The sequence below is a fragment of the Anopheles funestus genome, chromosome 2RL (genome assembly GCF_943734845.2).
Source record: "Anopheles funestus chromosome 2RL, idAnoFuneDA-416_04, whole genome shotgun sequence".
In the NCBI taxonomy this organism is placed as follows: Eukaryota; Metazoa; Arthropoda; class Insecta; order Diptera; family Culicidae; genus Anopheles; species Anopheles funestus.
In genome coordinates this window covers 71,999,728-72,025,718 of record NC_064598.1, presented here as the reverse complement: position 1 = coordinate 72,025,718, position 25,991 = coordinate 71,999,728, and the positions used below count along the sequence as shown (strand labels likewise).

At 40.1% G+C, this 25,991-nt stretch overlaps 1 protein-coding gene across 3 annotated transcripts in view; it reads right to left on the bottom strand.

Annotated features, from left to right (window-relative positions):
* The window catches only part of LOC125762519 (CD166 antigen-like), a 202,381-nt gene extending 176,633 nt beyond the window's left edge, over nucleotides 1-25,748 (bottom strand). For 2 of the 3 annotated variants that reach the window (XM_049424686.1, XM_049424689.1), the window contains exons 1-2: nucleotides 24,986-25,746; nucleotides 21,966-22,677 (exon numbers count right to left, since the gene is read on the bottom strand). The gene's annotated coding sequence lies outside the window, so the exon portion shown is untranslated. Of the gene's footprint in view, nucleotides 1-21,965; nucleotides 22,678-24,889 lie in introns of all 3 variants that reach the window. The other variant, XM_049424687.1, reaches the window with a different exon arrangement.
* Nucleotides 25,749-25,991: the final 243 nt, after the last annotated feature.

Below are 25,991 nucleotides of genomic sequence, written 5' to 3'. Positions count from 1 at the left end.
GTTCAGGACAAAAAAAAAACATGCTCGATTTTTTTTATTGTATTTTATATGATATAGAAGCAAACATTATCAGCAAAGCGTAAAAAACGTAGTTAACACGACATAAACAATCAAAGTGAAGCAAAGGTGCTTCTCAAAATGGCAAAAGCTACCCGTACCCAAACATACGTTAATCTTCCACTCACAGGGGCTAGACTTTCATACGATTGATTCCGTTCACTTCAATAAAAATGAATTATTGATTCACCTCCTCCCGGTGGAACCATTCACCCTCGTGCCAAGTGTTGCTGTTAAATCTAAAACGACAAAGCGGACATTTGTTGCACGGCCGGCACGCATATATCACTGCCGAAAACGAGCGGGTACCAACCATTAAGACATCATCCGTACAAGTGCATTAAAAGTGTTATGCTATGTCAAACAGCAAAAACCCGAAAGTCTTTGTCCGGGGCATTAGCCTTATTCCCCGTACGTTGTGTCATGTTGCGAACGGTTTTACCGTACGATACGTTCGAGCAAAGTTTCTCCGAAGGGACGCCATCACCGTCCGAAAAACCTTTCCAGTCAATCCCGCATCAGCGAACCCATGTGAGATACACACACACCAGGACTAGTCGCAAAGTGTCATACATCAACAATCCCGGGTCCCTCGCTTGTTGTTTGACTTATGTGCTCAACTATTGAATTAATGCTATGTTTCCGTCCTTGAAAATCTGACACAACTCGCAAAACAAGAAAAAAAACAAACTCTAACGCACTGGCCCCAGCGGGATGCTATGCACTTCAGACAACGGAGTTCAGTGCACTTGTTGGTGGTGGAACCGGGTTTGGGGGTGTTTTTGTACAAACAAAAATAATGCCTCGATATATTTGTTTCTTCCTTCCTTCCTTCCTTCCTTCCTTCCTTCCGTCTGTCCCCTCTGTGCCGACGGTTGATCAGTAGCCCAGGGATGCTGCTACCATCACGATGGTCACTCACCGTTACGAGACATGTTGTGTTTGACTTTGGTTCACGTGCTCGGAACTCGATGTGGAAACACACTTGTGACACAAGCTCAACGCTCGGTTGCATGCTTACTTTCGCAAGCGCCCATACAACAGGGAACAGTTTTCTCAGTGCTAGGTGAAGATAGAACTGGTCAACCGTATGTTGTCGCAGTTTGTATGTATCTTTACATTTTCCCATCGAACACGTGTGTCCTGGTTGACTAACGTTCAACGTAGACAAGTGGAAAACATGTGAACGAAGGGTAGAAGGGGTGAAGATGCACAGAGGGTAAAAGGACTCTTGCAAATCGCATATATGGGATATATGATTGTACATTTGACATATCCTTCGCCGAGTGTCTCTTTGGCAACTCTGGTGACAAAAGTCAAAAAAGCCCTTCGAAACAATTGTGCAACTCGTTGCTTTTAGTTGCTCTTAAAGGTTTGTTTTTTTTAAGCAGAAGAGAAACATTTGCTCATTGTATCGTGAATTAAATTTATTCATACATGCATCATGTCTCCGAAACATACTTTTTGCTTGTTTTATGTTCTTTGAAGTAAACTGTTAACAGATGTTAGTGGAATAGATTTAAGTTTGGTAATGCGGACACGAGTCAGTTTTTAATGAATGATGATCTAATGATTTAATGATGATGTTCTTATTATACTTGGTTGATCAAAAGACAAGAAATTGTTGAATAAACCTACGCACGATGTTAAGTGCTTTCCCAGCAATCTGGATATAAACTTTATTTATTTATTTTTTGTATAATAATAAATAAATTTATTTAATAAATATTACAGAGCAATGCAAACAACATGGTGCAGAGAGCCCACTTTAGAGCATCGCGCAAGCGAATATGAAATACGCGACCATTCATATGGAAACATAAAATACTTTAGCGAATCACACAAAATTGCTATGGAATCGCGTGCCATTGATATGGAATGTCAAATGAGCAGGCAATTTAGATATGAGGCTGGATTGAAGAGTTGAGATATAAAATATTTTTTAGCGAAATTTTAAACAAATATTTTTCTAAACACGGACTACAAATTATTAGTAACAGTAATTAATAACAAATACCTTTGTTTTCATTAAATTGGTGCTGTAAATTTTAAAAACTAACAGTGTAACGAACAACGGATCACATTGACATTCCATATCAATGGCACGCGATTCTATACCAATAGGTGACCATTGCTATTTCATATTCGCTTGCGCGATTCCCTAAAATGCACTCTCCGCATCCTATCATTTTCTTTTCCCTGCAATAAAAATAATGTCTACTAATGTTTTTTTTGCTTCTCGAGAAAGGCCAGGCCTTTATCAAGACTTACTTTTACCACGCAGCCAGATAGTCAGTATTGGCTACCGAGGAAGCTTTGTACGAGATTTGTATGCGCTTCTGTCGTGTGAAAATGGCACCGTTTATTACATAAACCATCGACATAAACCAAGTTTTCTATAAAATAGTAAATAAATATAAAAATAACACATAAATAAAAATAACACATAAATAAAAATAACACATAAATAAAAATAACAATAAATATAAGGAACAAGACAACGCAAGAATATCGATTAGAATGAAATGTACCTTCGTTTATCTTTAACACCATGGTTCAATTAACGAGAACTCTAATTCACTTTTTCACCTCTAATTTAACAAACATTATCATCCTCCCATGCACGAAATCTGGAGAAAAGTGCTAAACTTGCGCAAAAACCGCAACACTAGCACAAACCTCACATCCTCCGAATATAGGTTAAATGGAATGAGCTCTGCCAGCTTGATCGTAAGTTTTAGTACGATTCACGTACGATAGCGAAAATACTACAATCCACTCGAAGCGAACCGAAGAACCCGCGCGTTCCCCGGGTGAAGGATGAACCATCGCCACTAGGGGAAAATCTAACGGCAGACTTCCCTAGCGTTTCACCGATACAAATCATGGTGGTAATAATAATTACAACACGAATCCCGTTATAAATATCAATTAGCTAGCAGCTGTACTTTATTTTCATTTCCTGTCGAGTCGCTGCCAGTGGAAAAGGATTGTTGAGAAAATTATCGTTCCATATCACTGATAGGTGGAAGTAGCGTAAGGGCGTTCCCGGTTTCCTCACTTGACAGTTCCACATCCAAAAACGGAGCAGCCGGATCAGACCCACAAGCCGTGTATTATCGCCATGAAGAACAGGTCCAGTGCGGAGAAACGGTTGGCAAGCGTAAAGCAGCCGTTAGGCAGCCATAGGGCAGCATAAAACATGAAATACAACCGTCGGGCACTACCTTAGCTGGAAAGAGCGGAAAGAGAAATGGCACCTCCGGCTCCCATGCTTCGGTTGCGGCCTCTAGAAGGTGAGATTGTTTGCCAAGACGTGTTGCCCGGTGCCGGGGTGCGTGTTCAGGGAGGTGCCGAACGAGTTAGGAGAGAAGTTTTATGTTGACTAGGGTACAACTTCTGCAGCCTGCTGGAAGAAATAACTCATTTCACTTTTAGTGCCATTTTTTGTTGTTGCTTCTGCACATTGTTATTTTCATTTTTTGTTGTCGGGGTTTTTTTTCCTCGTTTTTAGTTTTGTGTTCGCTTTACCCGTTTGCTTCCTTCTTAGAATGGCGGTAGCACTACATGACAGAGAGCATGGTGTGCAATTTCGTTCGGACATACACTGAACCATTTAGAAGTAACTCATCATTCGTCTCTATGGCACACATGAAGGAGTAAACAAATATTTCGTTCGTGGGAACGGAAAGGTACAAAATGCAGGCATACCAAACAAACTGTTTGAAATGTTTTACGGAAATGTATTATCGTTTATTACGGTTGCGAAGCATTCTAGCAGGTTTTAGTATATGTTCATGTTTTGCTTTAATTTCGACAATTAATCGTCCTTCATGTTGAAATATTTAAATGTTTTTGATTTTATAATTATTCATGAATTTGCAAAATTATGCAAAAGAAATTTGGTCTACTTTACACAATGCTTCTTTTTAATAATTATCAGAAATTTTAAATGCAACCCATCAACATCCCTTATTTTAAGGGTTCGTTACTTTCTTTGAAAGCCTTTTTTGGACATTGACAGAAAAATCATAAATGGACGAGAACCACACAACCAATGCAGTATAACTTTAGCACAACAAACGGTTTCATTCATACATTTGCAAATAAAATGTTATTCATCTTCAACCCGTTGCAGCTCGTACCTTGCAAAAGTTGCACTCGAAGCAGCTTTAAGCCGAACTTCCCCATAAACCACCTTAAGCGATTACATACATCCATCCTAGTCTCAAGGCTCTCGGCCCCCCCAACAATGTACCACACTACACACGGCTACAAGTTTTGTTGTTCGACATCGTAGCGGTATGTTCCCGTGGAAAACATTAAGCTCTTAACTCACGTGCTGTTACTGTTGGAGAATTTTTCCTCTTTGCTTTTTCGTCCCCCCTCTTTCTCGCGCTGGCCACTCAGAATTACGCGCGTGGGACTGCGCGGTATGCAGTGACGGTGCTTTTGCTAATGGCGAAAGCGGTCTAAAGGAAAACCAGGATAAAAATGAGCCAAATGTAATCTTTTATCCTTCCCGTATTATGAATGTGTATTCGTTGCGCTGTATTTTTCTAGCGTTCGGACCTTTTCCCGGTGCATACGTGGGACCGTTTTGCACTCGAACGCAATGGCAGTTGTGTATGGTGAAGGGAAAGTATTTGATATTTTCCTTATCCCGCACTCTGGCTATTTTCTTATAAAAACCATCGCAACCTAACTGAACCGAGCAGTTGTGTGTGTTTTTTTTCTTCTTCTTTGCTCCAATCCAAGGGATGATGCTCGTTACCGGCTCATTTTTTAGTTTATTTTACACTACTCTTATTTGTACTCGTCGGGCAAATGCAAATATCCTTCTTGTTGTCGTGGATGTTATTTTTTTTACGATGGTTTTTTTTTTATTTTTCTACTTCAAGTTCGTGCAAACACAAATAGTCATGTTGTGTAAGGATCTGCATTTTGTGGTGCATTATCAGCGTGAACGGAGTCAGCAGCAGATCCAAGGAATAAAACACTTTTGGTCCTTGTTTCCTCTTTTGCGATTATGTTTATCAGTCGTAACCACACAGCCATAGCTTGGTAATATGGCTAACGGAAACACAAACAACACCGGTTTTTTATCGCTTACTGGAATGTTAAGCTAACAAACGTTTCAGTTAACATGTTTAAATCGTTAGAGAATTTAATAGTTGATTTGTTGATTTGTTTTAAGACAAACAAAGTCTTCAATAAAGGGGCGGCTCGGTGGTGCATGTGACCGTCACCACCGCAGGACCGGGTTCAAATCCCATGGACTGACTATCCTGCTATGTGGTAAAATAAGTCTTGATACGGCCAGGCCGTTCTAACCGAGTTAAAAAAAAGTCTTCAATAAACATTTCTTATCTTATTTTTTTAACGTATTTTTGCATTAAGTTTGCTGTTTTGAACAGTATTTTATACTTTAACACTAGAACTACTAGACCAATCATTTTAACTGGAACGCTTCATTTTCGTCACATTATTTTTTTGAAGTGTAAACTATCCTAAGGTAGTCGAAACATAAATTTTACATATATATTCTATAGTACGAACTCCAGTAAACAATAAAATTATTCTCCAACTCTTCGAAATTGTTTAAAAATTTATTACTAACGAAAAACGCTTAAAATACTTGATAGTGCTAGTGTTCATGTAAAGAAGAGCAAAGTGATTTCACTTCCTTGCTTGAGGTAGATGAGAGTCAGGTGGCAAGGATTCTGGTAAGGTAAGAAGTTCATGGCCTAAAAACGACTTCCACCTTCAACAAACGGCCTAATAAGATACACATCCATCATAGCCAAAAAACGGATGAACCCCTGGCTTACTTTCCCGTACTTTATTTCCTTCCTGTCCGTAAGTCATCAGAACGTGTTTTACGGGGGGGCAAAAAAAACAAAGAATCTTCTCCATTACGTTAGCAAGAGGTCAGTTGTGTGTTTTCCGGCATGGTACAACGTTCGGTACGGTATTTATTTACTCCTTTCAACGCGTCCCGTCCATTGTTTCTTGGTAAAAATATTCATTTCCCAACTGAGACTTTTATGCCCTCGGGAATTATTCCTTCACAAATGTCTTACCAGCGACGCGAATGGTAGGCAAGAGGAAAGGAAGCGAAGCAACAACAACGAGACAAAAAAAACACAAAATACAGCTCCGTGCGGTTTGTTGTTCGCGGCTTGATTGCTGTATGCTGGGTTTAAGAATAATGTTTCACAGCTGCCCAGCGTGGTGAGATAATTTATGACAACTGAAATGAGGTTAATTCGCTCACTGGTTTAACAGTGCACCAGATGGCACCGATGGGAGTTTTGCGAAGGTACGCCATTATACGGGCAATTGTACCGCCACTTGGTCCACACATTTATGAGCGCTACAAGGCGGAAGAAAAAAAAGAAGCAAATTCGCTCCAGTCTTACTGGTCGGTAAGACCACTTGTACCCGAAAGCGTAAGATGTGCGCAGGAAATGGGCAGAGAAAAACTATTTTCCCTCCAGCATTCGTTTCATTGCAATAGTACCAGGTGTGATTACTAGCCCGGTACTTGCCCAATAGTGTAGTAAAGCAGATTTTTCGGAAAATTGCATCCATTTAGCACGGTACCATATTTTGCCGCAATGAGAGGCTCATTAAAGGATTCCGAACCGAAAACACGTGCCGGGCAAGGATTAGTGAACATCGCATAAAATATAATCGGTCAGTGTTTGTATCTTCTGTTTGCCGTTGTCATCACACAGATTTGCTATAAAAAATTTTCTTTCAACTATAATTTTTTTAATGTTAACATAGAACATGTTGCATGTTCTAATTTGTTGTCCTTGAGCTCGAAACGTAACACGTATTGAGAAATGAAAATACTATAAACAAAAAAACAAAGGGGAAAAAACATCATTCTATGCTAAAAACAAATGTAATAATTACATTTAACCTTCACTCACACACGAAATAATTACATTGAGTTAATGAACAGCAACCGGTAATTCAATTTTACGCCGATCCTTTTACCCTTCTATGAAAACTAATCTGCACAAAGCTAACAGGCAACAGTTCTCGTTAAGCAAACTAAGCGTTTGCTAATAAAACAGGTTTACCTAACTGGTGCTACAGTGAGGTTTCATGAGTATTTTTAATACCCAACAACCTCAACAACAACAACAATACCAACCCGGCTGAAGCCGGAAAACGGAGCTTCAAAAAACCTGATCGACAACCCGAAAAAAAGGACATCAAAAAGGCATCAACAAACTGGGCACACTGGTTGGACTTGGTGAGTTAATCCGTCGGGTTTTATGGCACCGTTGCCAACCGGCCGACCCTTCTACTCATCAACATCAACACCTTGGTTTTGGCACCGGAAATGACCACTGCCCAGGAAATGGCCTCATCCGTGGGCAGAAAAACTTCATCACGAATCATTAGTCTCCCGGCCGACTCGGGCTACCGGTGAGCTGGAGAAACAGGATGGGACGAGAGAAGAATGGGATGGGGTTTTTTTTCTGCCTCCCTTTTTTTGCATGGATAAAGGCCAGAAAAAGCGGACGGGTTGATTGGCAGGATGTGGTTTGTGTGGCAGTACAATAAAACCGGCATCATCAAACTCCATTCGATGCCATTCAAATGCCATAAAAATCTCATTTAACCAGCGACAAATCGGTAAAAACGGGCACGACCACCAATGTCAGCGTCTATGTAAGGAAGGTTTCCCGTTTTTCGACCGTATGATTGAGGAATTGCTTTTTGCATTTGCCAGGGCTACATCGGACTTTACTAACGCGCACGTTGAGAAATCGTCCCAAAAGCAAAGAGCTTCACAAAAACTACTCAACACAGCAAACAATAATATCTTAGGAGGGAATGTCTTAATTAAACGTTGGGTTAGTTTTTACGGAAGTCAACATAAGCTGTTATGCCATCGACTTAATGCGGAACTTGATTCTATTAAAATATTTATCAAGGCTATCAGTCGAAAAGCCAAATAAAGGTTGGTTTTGTTGGTTACATGTTTGAGCACTGTTTTTTTTTCGATTAATTTCCCTGAGTGAATTAGCTTAGCTTTACGCACAATGTTCACGCATGATGATGAGCAAAACATGTGAAACAAATACTGGATTTCCTCTCGGTCACTTATGATGATGTGTGGAATTGTAATACGTTTGCTGACAGGCAACGCAATGAAGATAACATGTTAATTTTGTTCACGTTCAGTAAACATCACTTTTTGCACAATGATTCTTGCAATCATTGTTCATTGTGATTAACATCACGAACAGAACAAACGGAAGAAAAAAACATTTTATAAATGTTATTTTATTTATTTATTAACTTATTTGCTAAAGTTTTATTGTAAGAAATTTTGGTCTAACGTTGGAAGAATTGGGAAAAACATCATGTGTAACATTTAATTTTTAATTTTATAAAGTCACATTTTCTTAAAGAATATTGACAAATTGAATTTTTACATAAAATGGTTTTTATGTATAAATTTAACCCTGCTAGATTAAGTGTTGCTTTGAAAGTATCCACATTGCAGATGAATGTTTTCCTACTCACTAGCTTATATTTCCTTTTTCGATACTCTCACAAGCAATGCAAGTTTCTTAGTCGTGAGTTTGCACTTATTTTATTTGTTCACATTCGATTTATGTATTGAAGTTGTCGAGACATTTTGCTCGGTTTGCGTTTTCTTTGTATCTTTGCCTCACACCATCAATGCGGGACAATGTTTGTCAACTGGCTATAACAATTTTATTATGATCACAGCCCACCAGTGTACCGTAAAAACGTTTCGTCCCGGTACCATATTTCCCTCTTCATTACGCTTAACGACTGCCGAGCTGCAATAGTGATGCAAAAATGCCTTGGGGCAATCGAATTTTTTTTGCTTAAGGTTTATCAGTTGATACACAATGTTTTGTAAAACATTTGATTAATATTAGCTTTTAAAACATTTTTTCTCCAATTTTTTTCTTACACACAAAGCTTCGTATTTAATATATTTTACTATTTATTTTATTTTAAAATACCAGAACTTTCAATTGTTTTAATACTTTTCAAGCTGTTAGACCTAAGGCCACACCCTTCTGAAACAATGATGTAATCATTTATTATTTTACGACTTACGCCATAAACTCACGATTCGATGTAACGAGTATAAGGCTCGTTTTAACGATAATCAATAAAATGTCGTTCCACCTCTAAATACGCATCTATCTCATTCCATGTATCAGCCTCGAACCACAGCTACAAAACTTTTCCAGTATAGTTATGTTGCATGGTGCAACCGAACCATTTTCTGGTCGTGGGAAGCTCAAGCTCAAAATGAAACCAAGAAAAGGACACATAGACACAACATCTGAAATTACGATCGTTTGATGGAGGTTTCCGTTAACATCATGGGTTCCATTCACTGTAAGCGGACGGAAGTGTTTATGGCTGATCAAAGGCAAGCAAGTGTTTTCCGGCAGAAAACACATCATATCCACAAGGCAATCGAGTGTGTGTTGGGTGTGATTGGACAGGAATCGACACACATTATATGAAAAGGATAATCTTCCTTGCGCATGGATTTAACGACTGTCTGGCCAATGAGTTGCTGGAAATTGAGTGATAACAAAACACGAAGGATGACTTTTGCTAATTGCCTGCTATCTAACAACATACACCAGGCGCCTCCATCGAGTGAGACCAAAACCTGTTTTGAAAAGTACCTTTAATGGAGCCGCCCGGTTGTTTAGTGCTAGTGGTGTCGATTTTCACACGGCAAGCCCAATATCAAATCTAGTTCCTACCGTTTATCTGCAAGCGTGAGACTATCTAGCTGCTTTTGCTAATTGTCTACCATCGAATAACATGCACCATGCGCCTCCATCGACTGAGACAAAATTCTGTTTCTAAAAGTATTTTCAATGGAGACGCATGGTGGTTTACTGCTAGTGGTTCCGATATTCACACGGCAAGCCCGGTATCAAATCCGGTTCCTGCCGTTTCTCCGCAAGTGTGAGACTATCTGGTTGCTTTTTCTAATTGCCTACCATCGAACACCATGCACTAGGCGCCTCCATCGACTAAGACAAAATACTGTTTTCAAAAGTACCTTTAATGGAGCCGCCCGGTGGTTTACTGCTAGTGGTGCCGATTTTTACACAGCAAGCCCGAAATCAAATCTAGTTCCTATCGTTTCTCCGCAAACGTGAGAGTATCTGGCTGCTTTTTCTAATTTCCTACCATCGAACAACATACACCAGGCGCCTCCATCGACTGAGACAAAATTTTGTATCCAAAAGTACCTTTAATGGAGCCGCCAGGTGGTGTACTGCTAGTGGTTCCAATTTTCACTAGACTATATGATAAAAATGTGTAGATTTTAAATCAAAAAGAGCTAGAGATAGACTCTTAGATATACTAGATACCCTCACTAAAGAATACCTAATAGAATATTTGTGTTTTCTTTGTCCGGAATATGTTCTACAACTTCTAAACAGAGTGCACTTTTTCACGCGTTTTTTTTTCTAATCACTTAATACACAACCAACTTCGATAGTTACGATCAAGATCATTTCACAAGCAATACACGGAAGGACCGTTTCCCATTCATCATTTAGCATGCTGTGGTGACCGGCGAGCAATGCATAATTGAGACATAATTTACTGCCTACTCAATTCGACTAATTGCATACGAACTGCACTCTTCTTTACAAATACATCCGATACATGCACCGTTACCGGTAGACGTCGAAACGAAACGGGAAATGAAGTGTACAATCGCCATCAGAATGAAAACATTTCCCCCTCCTTTACACACATGCCCATCCCCAACCCATTCGGCACGTGCATCGTACAAAAAGGGAATGAAACTGACGAGTAAACATTTTCTTTCGCACGGGTCAAAACCCACACGCATGGCGCACTACCGATTCCCAATCTAGGAGGGGAGCAAAAAAAACTCTCTTTCCTCGGGTCTATCGTGGAAAGCGAAGTAAATCAAGCTGAAAACAGAGTCAAAACAGGTACCTTTACCTTTCTAGCTTCGGTTATCCGATCCTAGGTCAGGCTCAAGGTGGAAAATGCAATCCGTATTTCAACGTGCACGAACCACGGATGGCCGGGAGTTGTATGGAATGTGAACTACGGTGCGCTCCAATTAACTCTTCTAGTTGCTCTACACGATATCTAGCGGAACGCCAACAAACCATAAACATATCAGCAGTAGTGATGAAAACCGTTCCACAGAAACATTATCGTATCAGATTGCATCCTTAACGAGCTGTGGCAGAGTATGCTGATATCTTGTAGACTGTTGGTAATGATAATTTAGCAACATTTTGCACAAGCATGTTACTTTGTGCATGATATCGTTAATTTACTTATCATCATTTGCAAACTGCGCTGATTAACTTGTTTTTACTTTATTATTCGTTCATTAATATTAAGCATTTTATAAAACTTGTTCTTAAACTTATGCCTGAATATTTTTATAAAATAATAGTATTTTAATTGAATTTGATCAAATAACACATTGAATGATACCACCATGTCTAATATAATTCGAAGAAATTTTGAACGATAACTGTTACACTGATTCTTACTCACATTTCAAAGCAACGTTCTACCTGTCCTCAGCTATGGCAAATACAAAAAAAAACGAATCGCAATCAAATATCAAATACACTCCTATAAGTAACCGGAAACTTTTTCCTTCGCATCATTTTCGAACCGAAAAATCACAAGTGGTGTTCTTACATGGTCCAACCACTCTTCGCAGCGTTCGTGGAATGTTCATTGAACGGTACAGTATTTTATGTCCTTAAAGCTTAAACGAAGGCTCGGTTACATGGTACCTGAAAACAGCCACCATGTTCGGTTGGTACCCAAGAAAAGTTTTTTAACATTCCATACTATGCCAACATTCGCTCCACATCTTACCCTGTGCCATCGACGACATGTTGAAAAAAATCAGTAAAATCGTGGTGGGGTGGTTCTTACCATTCGCGAGTAAGCCACAAATTTTGAACCACTTCTCATAAGGTACGAACTCGGTAACATGATGTAAGGATGTTTTTTTTTTATTTTGCTTTTCTATTTTGTTTTTTTTATGTTTGTTGCTAGAAATGGGTTTCCGGCTTCCGTATGAAGCATACATTCGCGGAAAACGCATAATAGGGAGTCGGTAAAATAGGGACGGAGAAGCTTAAATTCGGTAAAAGGTAAAGATATTGGGAACCTGAAGGAACACCCCCCGGGGTGGGGGAAACAACATTCCACGACCGAAAGGAGAGCATGATTGGTACGATTCTGACAGCTGGCGTTAGCAAAGTCGTACGACAAAGTAACAACCTTTGACCGAGAACGATTTCAAGTAGCAAGAATAGGTCGTAACAGTTGCTGTTGTTATTGGTAGTTTGTTGCCCGATGTTGTACCTTCAACTTCAAAAAACCCTCCCCGCCCGGTTGCTGGTCGTGGAAAAGTTCCCACTCTATTGCTGGGACAAGTTTTACCGTCGTCCCACTATCCGGGATCGGCGGACTCCGGGTACCATTCCTCACCGTGGTTATGCTCTCACGCATCACACAGCAAGCTGGAAATTTCCATCGATAAGCAAATCCGCACAATAGTTGGCCTTGTTTCCTGTGCAGGTGCCGTTTGTTAGCCAAACGCGCCAAACTTTCCCAACCCCCGTGAACCACCGCCACTGGGTTGGTTGTCTTTGCCTTCAACGTTACACAAAAGACTACGCCATCAAGTTCCGGTACACCTAAGGATCGGAGGGTTTGCCGAGTTGGTCGAGTGCTACAGAGTTCATGGTTTTTACCACCATTCCACAACCGTCACCTTCCGCCAAAGAGCTTCAAGTTTTGTCGTGTTTCAGGTTGGATTTTCAATTAGATAACAGTTGCACGTCACAATCCACCAATCCAGCGCAGCGCCGGCGAGTACTAGTGCACAGCTGCAAAACTTACTGCCATCAACATTTTCTACACGAAGACGACAACGACGACGATATTAACATTTGACTCTGATTTGTCTATCTAACTAATGGATTTGCTTATTTCATAGTCGAATGAAACAAACCACGAAATTCATTCAACGATAAGAACAGTCAGAAGATGTGCGAAGAATTGAATTTCTTCCAAACAATTTAAAAAAAGCTCAAAAAGCTGATTTGTCATCAAAATATTATAAATCCATGTCGAACTTATGAATAACAATTTTCAAGTGGACTACCTATTCTAAACACTTTTTTTTAATGAAGCTTCAATAATGAATATTATTGAAATATTTCATTATCTACTGTGAAGTATTGTAAGTTTGAGTTTATGATTGTTCTCTTCGTCTATTACTCATCGCTCATCATTCACTAGGTTTTTCTATCACAAGCAAAAGCACTGAACCATCAGATGGAATGCGATAAAACGTCAAACAGAGTGTACGGAAATAAACAGAAGAAAAAACTAGAGCCAAAAAGAAAGCTAAAACTATTTTCCGCACTCCATTTTTTCTTAAAGCTTCCCCAGCAACAACCGTGGCAGAGAAAAAAATCCGCTTTCACAGGACCGGAAGTAACTTTTAGCTAGCACGATGGGAACGTTCATAAAAGCCCAGGATAGAAGCAGTGAAAAATTGGATTATCGTGAAACTTTAGTGCGACTTTGCCACAATGCATGGTACTAACCCCGCGCTTTCCCGATTTTTCCTGGCATTCAAACATCCTGAGCTAGTATACACATTTCTCGACGTTTCTCTTCGTCTTGAACTGTTTGCCATATTCCCGCGCAAAAGCATCATTACGCTATAAGACTATGGCTACGGTGGGTAAGTAAGCGAAATAAAAAAACAAAATCTCCACCTGGTTGTTCACAACAAGGCGTTCCGAAGTATTCGCACGTATGCAACATTTCCGCGTTGTTTCTTTTTCTTCCCTCGCCACCCCTTGTATGCTTTATGTTTTTTCCTCCAAACCGTTGCATGCACATGTGTGCACAGTCGATGTGTTTCATGATCGTTTGATCGGTACAGGATCCGGAACGTGCGCTAGTTGCGATCCTTAAACGGTACCGAGGGGGAGAAAGTTTCAACTTTAAATGAATCTCGGCGCTAGTTAACTCCTGTCCCTTGGTTGTCGGCTGTACCACACACGGTAAGCCGATTTCTTCACCATTCAGCACGGACAGTTTTCTTCCGGGAAAACTTTCCAATTGTTGCACCACGCTTTTCGTCCATTGCGCTTAAACACTGCTGGTGCATTTTACGATGCTTGTCAAGCACGCGTGCACATGCAACCAATAAGACTTAGGCAAGCCAAGGATCTTCCCATACGGCGCCCCGTCCGTGTATGGTTGGGTGCCGGGGTCGAGATTGCTGTTTTTGCACCGACCGCGTTATCCCTTCAATGCTACCTTGTTTGAAAAATTACAGTTAAATAGTTTCTAGATTGTTAATGAAATATTTACCACCATAACTACCATCCACCAGGCGCCACCAGTCAAGTGCTAGTGAACGTTGTGTTGCCCCACCAAGAGGCTTCAAAACCACCACCTTTACCAGAGACAAAAGAGCGAGCAAGTATGTCTGCAACTTTCTGCTGCTAGAAAGGGGGGAAAGGAACATTTTAAATCAGGCAAAGTATTTCAAGAATGCTTGTTAGAAGGCAACACTAGTCACGGTCGCAAGCGGGTTTTGGGTGCATAAGGCAAAGTTTTATGCGTATCCCTGACACACTACCGTACCAACAGAAGAAAAAATAAAAAGAAATCCCGCCATGAACAACTTGGGCCCTCTGCAAGATCGCCAAACGAGACACTTCCGCCGGGCTGTCAATTTGATTCGAAATTAGTTGAAAATTAATTTCAAACTTTATTCGTTTCGTCTTGCAAAACCTGGCCGCACACCTGGCGAGTCAATAGACGGTTATAGTTATGAACTAATTAGTGGAAAAGAAGAGAAACGATTTTAATAACAAAATTACCACTTTGTCTTTTCCCACAGTGTGGTGCTGCAGTGTTTGTTAGCTGGCGGATGTGCCCATGTGCTGGAAAAGCTGGTAAGTGTTTATTTTTTTACGAATTTAATAAATAAAACAGAGTTTTGTTTTATTACTATGTGCTTTTTATAATGCAAATTGAACGAAAAACAAACTGAAATTGTTATTATTGTGCTATAAATATTTGTTGATAAAAAATTCTGTTTAACATTGATCGTGTTATAACATGCAGTACGGAATTCTGTTGAAACTTAATATAATCATCACAGCTCATATGGTTAGCCTCGCTACTTCTTAAGAAAAGAACCTTCCATTCTAAGCTAGCCATTTTCTCCAAGTTTACTACGAAACAAAAAAATTGCTCCCTTGCAACCAATTTCCGAATTTTTCCAGAATTTTATGGCCCCACATCGGATTATAGACTGTCACGTATGCATGCACACCTGACAAGCCTTTCATCCCATGGGTAAACTTGCCATCGAAGATCGCTCTTCGTTGTTTCAGTCACATTCGACAGTCAACGACAATCCTCGTTGTGTTCCCTAGGGCACGCCTAGACCATCAACGTTTTTTCCGTTAGTCACCGGACCGTGTCGCTTTCTAGGATTTTCAACTTCTTCTCACCGATGCCGTCAAACACGCTGTTGCAAACAGTGCCGTCACCGGGCTTTCGCTTTGGCTTTCTTAAATTTTGTCCCGTTTATTGCGATTGGCGTCCAAATCCGATCGATGATTTTGCTTCCGTCACAGAAGCTGTTCGGGGAACTTCTCACGCTACGCGTTCATTTTGTTCTATTTGCTTTCCCTCTATCACTAACCAAAAAGGATCCGACCGAACTTAAAGACGGGTCTACTACGAGAGGTAAGCGAACAACTTTTAGACTTTCAGTTTGCTTAACCCACGTTACACTGGTTTAAGGTACGCTCTAGGGATCATGGTACACATAAAACAAAAAGGAACAAAATTCCAAAAGTCTCTCCGGCAACGGTAAACTCGCAAGAGGAGCAGGTGAAATAGTATAACGCACATGAAACGCGTTTGAGTAACATAAGGATAATGGGGCGAGGGGCAAAAAATACAACATCTTCCTTCTTATCCTTCAGCAGAATTCAACCAGCATAGACCGTTCCACCACCGTTCGTAACACACATCAAATATCACCGAGCATTTCGAGCCATTTCGAGCCATTCGAGCCATTCGAGCCACCATTGTTAGGCAGTCCTTTGAGGCCTAGTGTGGTGGGAAGAAATGTGTGCCATTTTTTTTTTGTTTTTGTTATTTTGAGTAAGGTAGGGAACGTTTGGGTCTGTTGGCATGAACGGAGGATGAGGAAGAAAAATGAGCGTAAATAAAATCACCTAAAAACTTTATCGTTCGTTACAACTTGTAACATGGGTTTGACCTTGCGCTCTTGATGTTTGTGATCGCTTTTTTTATTTTTATTTTTCAATTCAACTGTTCGAACATTTCATGCTTTGTTTCTTTTACGAAATTATTACGATGAATGATTTTTCATTTGAACAGCTCGTTTTTACTACTTTTATTTTCTACTTCAATAAAGATTCTTGCTTAACGCTGCTATATTAAAGCGTTGCAGCTAATATACATTTTTTATTTAATAAATTCTATTCAAAAAACAAGAAAAAACAATTCTTTCTATCTCTTGTATTGCAAAAAATTGAGTATAAAATTAACATAAATTGCATGATTCAAACATCTTTAGCGTGTTGAATGTTGCAACTATGCATTCTTAAAAAAATAAGTTTACTATAAACATTAAGTGATTATTTTTAGTACGATATTCAAAGAATTTTTATTTCCAGTGACAGAAAAAATTGTTTACCATCGAAACCAACAACACATTTACCTAACTCGGCATTTAAACGATGTTTGGTTAAAAGTCTTGAAGACATAGCGTCTCCCATGCTGCAGGAAATTCATCAATACTACCTCATTGTCATGAATGATCACGAAATGGGAAATCTATTCACGGCTTAAAAATGGCCCAAGGCAACGAAAAAAAAAAACAAAAAAACACGCCACCGAAAGACTTTCGGCCCTCACGGAAAGACTTTTCAGGAAGGAAGCGTTCACGGATCTCAGCTTCTCTCTCCACTTATTTGTTTCGTTTATTTATTTATTTATTTTTTTCCTGCGGTTTTATGTCGGCACACCGCGACTTGCCAAATGGCCGGAAAAGCCCGGATCGGAACTGATGTGGGTTATTCGTTATTTGCACATGTACTTTATTTTTCATTTTTCCGCTCATCCGCAAGGAGCAGCTCACTCAACGACAGTCGGTCCCGGCATATATTTTGATGCCTTTCGCCGAAAATCGCACACAACATCGTAGCAGCTAAAAACCGTTAGTCGTCTTCCAACGATGTGTTTCGTTGTTTGTGTGGATGTGTGTATTGGGGAGTTTTTTTTTTTGCTTCTTATTATAATATTCGAGGCGCACTTTTGATACGCACTTTGCGGCGTTAAGACTCACTTGAAAAAACCTCCGAAAAGCTCTTGCGTATGAGTGGTATAATATCTGTCGGCGGCTCACTTTCATTGTCGTGGATATTTTTCAACTTTTCCCTTTTTTTTTGTTTGGGGCTCGATTTCATTTTCACATGAAGTTTTTTTTCGCATGCATCTTTTCACAGAATTTTTTCACCATCGAAAGGCAGGCATTTATTTACATCTGACACGAGATACATATTTATTTCACTTCTCACTTACATTGCACTGTCAGCATGGTTTCATGTTTTCGTGACTGACAATGGAAATAGGCTTTTGCGTTACAATTTTGCCGCTTTATTACGTTCGAGTTTTCGTCCGATCTTAGGGTGAGATGGAGAAAATGCTATTTTATTTTCGAGTGACAGTATTCCTAATAGTTGTTATTTCGTACTGTTACACAAAGCAAGCGGCCCATCGGCCTGGAAATAAATCCTTCAATGATCCGAAATTCACACATCTTTCAGTCACCAATTTCTACCCCTTAGTTATTTATGTTATTGTGTGCCATATGTAAGATTTTTATGTAGTGTTTTATGAGGCTAAGATGTACACGCACTCTACCCAAGGAAATGGTCGCTACGACATCATTGCATGCGATATCAGGAGGTTAAATCCTTGACTCGAAAAAGAAAGGATTGCCGAAGAATCTGCTCCATTGTGAAATAGTTGTGGACCAAAAAAAAGCAAAAAAATTTACGTACTCAATATTGATAAACTTTTCGAAGTACAATTTTGAGTAGTGCCTTAATTTTGTGTTTAAAATACTCCCTTTTATATGGATAAATTGTCAAAAAAAAACAAGTTTTTATACACAGCAGTGAAAATTATGTACCTCCTTATGTACGGCTGTGACTTCAATTCACTACATGTCCGTTATAATACCTCTTCAAATTTGTACATTTCGTCTACGAAGTAAAAATTCTACGATTGTGTTGAACTTCTCCACGCCCATGCTCTGAAGCACGCGGATAAATTGAATTAGCAAAAAAAAACCCACCCTCTCCAGCTTCCAGCTACGTAAAATATGCAAAAACTTATACCATTTTCGTGACCCAAACACTAATTCAACACATCAGAAACCATTGGGTTATCCACCAGCGACAACTTTTTGGCCCAACGAAGGCGTTAGTTCTACTGTGGGAGCAACAGTCAACAACAATTTAGCCAACCCCTATTACGCCAGCATACGGCCACGGGGAGAACGTGCAACTCCCCACGCAAAAACCCATCACGACCTATCGTTATCGCAAACGGCCATCGACAAATTTTCCACAACATATAATTCTTGAAAATTTAATTCCCTTTCTCTCTCCTGCGTTCGGTGCTCTTTTCCTATTCACTTGTTTGTACCCACGAGGCAACGTCTTGACCTGTCCCGCCATTCAAGGGCACCGGTAACGAGAAGCAATTCTAAGCACTTGGGGCACTGCTTAAATGCCACGGTCCATACCATGCCTGGAGGATAGCCACGGTGTCGCACTGACGTGAAACTGTAAAACGCTAACGATCGTAGCCATTCTTCTCCGTTTCGTTTCTCCAATGCACTTGGAGACGGTCAGACATATCCGAAACGGGATAGCAATAGGTCTCTTTTCAGTGGCACATCGAGGGGGCGACAGGACACCGAAGTTCAAAAACTCTAGACACCTTAAAGTAGCAATAATAATAACAATAATAGCAAAACATCTTAACTTCTTCTTCGCCACACCTCACCTCAGATTGGCGACTTCTTCGGCTTACCCCCGGTCTCCTTTTCCCTATCCACCTCGCCCCCACAAGATCATGGAAGCCAACTTATCGCAATCAATTTATCTGGACTGTGTTGGAAGTTTGAATTCTTTTGGTTCTTTTCATTCTATCGGGTGAGGTGGTTTCGCTTGTACTGTTTGTGTACCTTAGGTCCAATCCTCGCGAGACTTTGGCGGTGATTTTCCTCTAACAAATACAGTCACACAAACACATACAGAAATCTCCTCGATACCGCTCATACTGCACCACTGAGCAGTACGTAGAACGAGGATGCCAAACTTTTCTGTGCATTTATAGCGTACGATTTAGAAAAAAAGGAAAGATACCGCACGATTGCATTTTCCGCAACTACACACCCTGGACGGGAAAGGTATGTTCGAAGAAGAAGGGGAAAATCAGCAAGGTGCGAAGAGAAGATTGCTTGATAGAAGAGCTAATGCAAGAGCTGAAGCCAAAAAGTTTAGTGTTCGACGTTGGAACGCCGAAAAGTAGAACTCACTTAATACACCGTCGCCTCCATTTTTCTTTTCTTTTTTTTCATTTCTGCTCTTTCTGTTGTCTTGTTGGCTATCATTTTGTTTGTTTGTTTTTTTTTTTATTCCCTTGCTTTGCTTCAAATCTGTTGCCAGGAGCACAGTCTTTCCCGACGCTCCTTAGCTGATAAATCATTTGGCAATGCTTTTAATGCTAATCTCACTCCCGGGGGCTTATTACCTACACCGAAAGCTGCCAAGCTGCTCAAGGCTGCCCACAGTACCTTATTCTTCCCTTTCTCCACAAAAATCTCCATCTATTTAGAGGATTTCATAATTTTCTGGTCGTTTCGCTCAGATAAACTGCACAACTTTCGCCGCAAATTACGAGATTGGTGAAACAAGCACCGTAGAACACATTTTTTATAAAGACTGGAGAAAATAATGTGTTTTTTTTCGTTGTCTTCAGCATTTAAGTACAGCTTGTTGGTTAATTTGGTTGTACGTGAAATATTATACCATTAGAGATGAAACCATGATTTTTAAGGTTGTAATTATTGTTGAAATGTTTCTTTTGTGTGTGTATAACACTACATTATACCAAGAATCTAGAAAATAAAATGGAGCAAAATAATTATACAAAATGGTGCTAAGAATTTTTCATATTTTCTCTGGTCGGTCCTCTGACACAAGAATTTTTTTTTGTGATAGACATGTCTTGTTTGAAAGACTTTTCCATGATCATTGGACTTAAGATTTTTTTTATCAAAAGCCTTTGTTCAAAAGCACATAAATTTTGCAATTCCTTGTTTTTTAAACGTTTTTGCAGCCCCAATATGTTTAGCGTAGTGATATCCTTTAAGACTTTACAATATTTTCTTCCCTCCACTTACACAAAATAGTAACCAAAATCAGTGGGATAGTGCTTGGAATCCTCTGTTACTATTTAATCTATCTATTTACTCTTTAAAAACAAAATTAATGATTCCCCTTTCCCACCTAGAGTGCAATTTTCTCCCCCCTCCAAAATCACAACTCATAACCGTAATTTGGATCGATTAGATCGAAAGATGCTGTTTTCTTTTTCATCGGTTCATTTGTCACGGCACTATGCACCACGCACAGACCATCGAAAAGGAACCGAGGGAAACAGAAAACCAAAATCAATCGTGCACAAATCTCCTACCAACATTCCCGGCCTCTCTTATCAGCTATCAACGCAATTGGATCGTGACGCTGCTTCACCAAAAAAAACCCGGGTGCACGATTGTTGAAAAGACAAACGGCACAATGAGCGGGCGACCTTTTATTTTCGTGCACACATTTTGCCGGTTTCGGGGCGTACTGGCCAGCCGGAAAATCCCAAAGAAGCGGAGCAAGAAATCGTTATTTCCTTTTTTATGATTATTATTGACGATGCGATGATAACAGCCTATAATTCATGACGCCTTTCCGGGATAACGGACTCCATTTCCAGCTTGCGGCACCTCGCTGGGTGGAAAGGAAAGTGGGACTGTTTATTTTTTTTCCCTGCCATCCCAGCAGGGAACGTCATCTGGGCAAGGAAAGCTGTGGGAAGCTGGCCGGATGTGAACGTTCGACGATTCGGATATTGCCTACCGTTTCGGCACATTTCCGATATATTTGGTCTATCCAGAAAGCTTCGTTTTTTTGTTTTGTTTTGTTTCGTTCGCTGGTACCTTCATGTCGAGCGGTATGCTTCATTTGTTTCCGAAGCGTTTTACATCAACTGTAGCATTAACCGAACGTAATCAGGGGAAGGAAATTAGATAACAATATTTCCATTTTCGAATCGACGTTCGTTCGTTTCAGTTTTGAAGTTTGATTTTCTTCGATACGTTTTGTTGCTTTGCTGTATTTCATTAGCAACAATATGGCGATGTTTTTTTATTATTACTATTTATTTAGAATGAGAATTGTACTTAGAAACAAGGTGAATCTAATTTTCCTTCCATCAAACGACAGTTAATGTTTGCGATCATGAGTCGGAACATTTGCCACATATGAACCCAACATAATTCAATACCAATCAAAATTTTCACACTATTCAACCCAACGCTGTTGCCCTAGCAAAAGACGTACATAATCAAAAGAACCAACTATTCTACAACACACACAAACAGTAAGCAAGTTACACCTGTCCACAGATTCATTCTATCCAAGGATTATTACCTTTGCTGCTGCTGCCGCCGACCGATTTAAGGGTGTCCGGGACAAAAGCGTGACCGTGACGATTTTCCTGTTTTTCCACCTTGTTTGGCCCCAGATCCAATCCGCTATGATCCAGTGCACCTTCGGCGAAGCGCCTTACAGCCGTTACCACCGAAACCGCGACACGTTTGGCCAATCAGCACTTGTATTAATTAAATTGCCTTTCGCCGAAAATGGGGCCCCGATGCGAGTCACAAAACACATGCACAAATGCCACTGGGAAAAAAAGGCCAACAAAAATCCGCAAGATTTTCCTTCTTCCTTTTTTTTTTGCTTAGTACCGTGGGATGGATTTTTTTGTTGTTGCACCTGCTTCTTCTTACTTCTTACTTCTCACCGTGCACTACGCTCATCGACCTCGTTTCCATGTTGGGCCCCTTTTTGGATTGGGCTGGTGTATCCATGCTTATTTCTCAATCCTCCGTTTGATCGACTGAAGCCGTCACGCACTAAACTGAATTTGCCGTACGGCGTTCAATTTTTCCGAGGAAAAGCAACATACGCACCGCGAACTGACGACACACACACTGACACAAGTATACACACAAAACACGCGCGTGTATGCGACCAATTTCGGGGCCGGTAATTCACATCACTTGATACCCACTTTTGGCGATTGTTGCGCTTCGAATGACTTGCATTGGCCTAAAGTGCCTGCGTCTCAGGTTACTCACTGGAAAGGAATCATGTATTTCAAAGGAATTACTATCGCCATGGAGCCAATGGAACAATCGATACGTGGAACATGAAAATAACATATGTATGTGTATATTTTTAGATGGACTGATAATATTTTCGTAGAATACGGCAACATTTCGTGGAAACTGTTTTTCTTCAAATTTAGCCATTAATAATAACAACGTATGCGAATGCTTTGAAACATTATTTCCACAGCACCCTTTTTCCTATCTCTGAAAGCCTCAAGTATGGTAACAATAGATCAACAACTCAGAGTAATGCATACTGTGTGTTAATGTTCCGATTTTTCCCGATTTTCCATTGTCTTTGCAGCTAATAATGAGGAAAACAATTTCCAACAAAAAAAAGTTTTCTGCTCAGCATGGCCCCAATAATCAAGAAACGAAATTAAGCCCTGAAATAACGTTTCGTTAAAATGGAAGACACACAAACATCCTTACAATTCCCTCAGGAGAAACCGGAAATATCCTGTAATGATATCCTGGAAGTAGCACTAAAGTCTGACCGCCGCTTACAGACTGGCAAGAAGTGAAGTCCGTTTTTGTGACAATTTTCCCAACGCGCTCACAACAGATTAGTGTTGTTTAATGAATTTAATTAATCCTTTTCTACTTCAGTTCAAACCTTCTTGGAAAATGTATACGGGGTTTCTTTTTTTTCAAGATAATTCCATATCGTTTTACTGCTTGCGAGCCCGGGAAAATTAGCCAATCCCGATACTTAAGACATTCTCTTCCACCCTGCTCTGTGTGTGCACGTAAGAGTATGCCTTTTTTGTGGTGATTGTCGATTTAATGTCGATCTGGAACTTAGCGAAACCATTTACGCCAAACAAAGCACAAAATAAACCTACCATGTCGTAGAAATATTTTTCAAAATGGCTTTAAAAAGCATGCTGTTGCAGATTATCCCAGTTGGATTTTTCTTTTTTTGCTTACATTATCTCAGCAAATTTTTTACTTTTCCTGGAAACGGAATCAGAAGATGTGTTTTTTTTACATACATCTCATGCTACACTCATTTACATTCGTACAGTTAAAGTTAAGAGTGAAAAAGAAAACAAATGAGATAGAAAAAAAGAGACCATAAGTCTAACAATGGCGCAAGTACAAATGCGAAGCAGAAGCCAGAAAAGTTAAAAGAACAAAAAAAGTTGTAGTAACAAGAAGCAGCAGAGCCGCGAGCAAGAAAGCAAAATATTGCAAATTTTCCACTGGCTTGAAGCTGTCCCCCCACCCGCTTTGTGCAATCGTGGCCCCGTCCGTGCCGTCAATTAATCAGATTTAATTTGACGAGATTATTCTTTCTTGGGTTTGGAAGCTTGTTTTTTTTGCAGCTTCGCTTTTATTTCTCATTTCCACAAACGCCCCTTGCTACTACTTCCTATCCGTTTTCATTACTTCGGGGCACTTCGAAATCCTTCAACGTTTGAACTTCTGCAAAATCCTCCCCGAGGACCGGGTCCTGCCCGGTACGGCGAGAACATACTTTGATGGGATTCCACTGCTCCCAGTGCGTTTCATGGAAAGCGTTCAGCCCAGAAGCTCACCACAACCCACGATCTTGATGCGTTCACGCTGTACTTTTTACGGTGTGGGGATCTCAAAAAACACTGAACAGACGAACGAGAAAGGGAAACGTAAAAATACATTTGCCAAAATACATTCTGGCCGAAGGAAATGAAAACTTTGAATTAGAAATCCCCAAGGCCACGTTAGGCTGGTCAGGAAGTCGTTTGAAGATACATCGATACGTCTGCCATCTACCCATCAGATTCGATGTTTCCACACACGTCTACACGGCTTAAAGGATCGAAATGCGAAGCTTCGATGTGCGAGGGTCTGCAACAAGCTTCAACAAGGATGTGTTCAGCTAAATTAATCTTAACAGTTCGATGCTTTCGATTTGCCATGACCCATGTTCTATCGGAAGTTTCCTTCCCTAGTCTAGTCATGTGGTTCCACTTCATTCCATTTTTATAATCCAGTTCCAAAGTTATGTGCCACCAGTTTCTGATTTGTTTAAACCAACGTTTTCTCGATGTGTTGTTTTCATGGATCCTTAAAGATGGCTTTACTGTCTTATGATGTATTTCGAGAGATAATCCCATTTCACTATGCCGGTAACACTTGTGAGGTTGTTCGTAGTATAGCCTTGCAAACACCAATTTATCTTGAAACACTCACAATTAGCACACTGTAGGCGGTATGATATTTACACCTTTTTCCAAATCCGAAATCACCACTAGCCAGACATTTATTAATCATATGACCAAAACTAACCATTACATTCACACCTGCGTTACCACTAGAACTCTACGCTATTCGAACGGGGTTTTTTTCGGGAACGATCCCGCAACGCACCCTTCGTGAGAAAAACGAACCGCGTAACCCAAAACGCACCGGACGTCCGTCAAACGTCAAACCGCGTATGCGGATCACACCCGACCAGTGACAAATTGATACTGAAGCAAAAATCGGATCCTTCGCTTCGGCATTCCCGAGCGAATCGAACACAGAAACCATGGTCTGTTTGTTACGTTTCTCTCCCAACGAAAGGATGTGCGGAATGTAATAGGGGCGGAAAAGTCGGTTTTGAAGCGATATGTTTCCGTTTTAGCCAACGTACGAGATTCTTTTCGCAGCGCAAACGAACACTCTTTTGCAGTGTTGGGATATGAGAGAGGAACTTCGAACATTTCACCAAACAAATCCGTTGCTCACCGTGAACTCATCGGTGGAAATATGTGTTACACTGCTAAGGAATTTTATGGGAAATCTTTCCTGAATGAATGAATGGCAAACCAATTCATTCAAATTTATTTTTTGAACTGCGCATGCGCTTGTACGCGAAACAACGAAGATGCTATAAGTTGCAAACAGAATGCAATGGTGGGGGAAAAGGATTTGTAGAAATGAACATAAGACAACAAGGATGAACTAGGCCGGTAGCCGGATGTAGCAAGGATGTTGCAAGGAATATATTCGCAACTGCTGTTGGTGGGGATGATAAACAATTAGAGTGAACGATAGTAACACAAAATGAATCCTCAACTTCATATAAAAAAATTCTTTCCAACTCCACAATCGTGTTGCGTGAACTAGCTACGATGTAAACCACATTGCTAAGGAACATATTGAATTAAATTAACAATTATGTTATATTTATGCTAGAAATTTAATTCTCCTTTGATCTCAATCGACTTAGTTATCTTGGTGGAGTCTTTAATTTATTTTCTCATTTTATGCTAATTTTAAATATATTTCTACTTCTTAAACTACTCCAGTG